We start from the raw sequence: 2,500 nt of genomic DNA, 5'->3' as shown, positions 1-2,500 counted from the left end.
ATATCAGATGGTCTCACCCATTACTGATATAAATTTTTTTTTTTTTATATCTCTATTGTTTTAAAATTAATAGAAAAAACATATGAGATATATATATTATTATTAATTTTTTTTTTTTTCAAATATATATTTTATTATGTCATTTATATAATTTTTTTGCTTTTACAAAAAGAAATATATAACATGTTATTCATAATAAATATTATTGAATAAAAAAAAAAAAAAAAAATTATGATTTTTGTCAGACCATCACCAAATGGGTCTTAAAATATTTCAAACATTTTCTCATACTCGTCGCTAGATTGAAAGCGTCATTTATTTTTTAATTTTATTTAAAAAGTTAATTTTAAATAAAAAACGTTATAATAACACTTAATATTCTCGCTTGGTATGAGGTGAGTCAATGTAATATTATTTATAAAAATAATTTTTATATAAATATTGTGTGCTCATATGGGAGTGTAAAGTTTAAAACTTATAACCCATGAACTTGCTTTGACAAAAAAATTTATATGTTATTCTATTTATAATCAATAATTTAATAAAAAAAAATTTTTTTTTAAATATTGATATAAAAAGATATACATATAGAGGTTTTTTTACAAAATTCTCATTAATTTTTTTACAAAAATAATAATACAATATTTAATATCAAAATAATCCAAACTGATTACCATCCAGACTATTATCAATATATATAAGATTGTATTATTATTCATTTCAATACATATTTATTAAAACTGAGATAAAATTTCATATATTAATAAATATGCATGTGTAAAAAAAAAAATTTTTATATAATAATTGAAAATGTTTTTGCTATTATTTTGTATACATACATTAAATAATTGATAACAATTTAATACAATGTACACCTAAAAAATAATAACAGCATATACATATTCGAAACATTACTAGCAAAAAAACCAAAATACAATATTAAATATCAAAATAAACCAAACTGATTACCATCCAGAATATTTTGAGTATATATATATATAATTTTGTATATTTTGCGTTCATGTTAATAAAATATATAAATGATACATATTTGAAAAGTGTTATTCTTCTTTCTGTTTTTTCGTAATATCATGGTGTCCATAGACATGCAAAAGCGTCATACCAAGCCATATACATACCTACACCACCTTTGTTGAATGATACACGAACAGTATGAAAATTAAACAACATATTCAATATCATTTTATATTATACTAAAATAAATGTTATTCTATTAAGAAAGTGTATATTTTTAAATTTGGCATTCATTACATAGTCAAAATACAATAATAATATAGATGATACATATACGATAATTGTTATTTTTCTTTCTGTTTTTTCGTGATATCATGGTGTCCATAGAATTGCAACGACGTCATACCAAGCCATATACAACTCTACACCACCTTTGTTGAATGATACACTTAGAGTATGAAAAATAAACAAATTATACTATATCATACTATATCATATATGTAAGACTGTTGAACATAATACCACAAAATACACTATTTCATATAGATATACATTCATTCTTGTCAACATAAAAGTACGTTATAAATGATACATATACAATAAGTTTTATTCCTCTTTCTGTTATTCCGTAATATCATAGTGTCCATAGAATTGCAACGACGTCATACCAAGCCATATACAACTCTACACCACCTTTGTTGAATGATACACGGACAGTATGAAAAATAAACAACCTATTCTATACCATTCAATATCATACTAAAACATGAAACAAATGTTATTCTATTAAAAAGTGTATTATTTTATTATATTTAGTATTCATTACACAGTCAACATACATAAATGATACATATACGATAAGTGTTATTCCTCTATCTGTTATTCCGTAATATCATAGTGTCCATAGAATTGCAACGACGTCATACCAAGCCATATACAACTCTACACCACCTTTGTTGAATGATACACGGACAGTATGAAAAATAAACAACTTATACTATACCATACTATATCATATGTGTGAGACTGCTGAACGTAATACCACTAATACACTGTTATACATAGATATACATTCATCTCATTAACTTACACGCACTATCCATCATATATATTAAAGACATTACACCCGGTGCTTCAAACTCAAAATATGATAATGTTTAAAATGGCTTTAAACATCATAAACTTTACAGAATAATCAAAATTTAAAGAAAAAAATTTTAAAAAAAAAATTTTTTTCAGCTAAAAATTTTTATTTTGGGACCAAAAAAATTTTTTTTTGCTTTTATCATATTTTATTAAATGAAATTTATGCATTATAATAAATTATTCAATAAACATTAATAATTATAATAAATTATTAAAAAATTTTTGGAATTAATGCAAATTTTTAGAAAAAAATGTATATTTTTTTTTTATATACAAATCGTACATGTTATATTGCGACAGGGTACCGGTATAATACATGTGATACATATGTAGATTTTCGAAAAAATTTTTATCCTTTTAAATGGTCCTAAATACTATA

This window comes from Chrysoperla carnea (genome assembly GCF_905475395.1).
Source record: "Chrysoperla carnea chromosome X unlocalized genomic scaffold, inChrCarn1.1 SUPER_X_unloc_132, whole genome shotgun sequence".
Taxonomy (NCBI): Eukaryota; Metazoa; Arthropoda; class Insecta; order Neuroptera; family Chrysopidae; genus Chrysoperla; species Chrysoperla carnea.
This window is presented reverse-complemented; position numbering follows the sequence as displayed.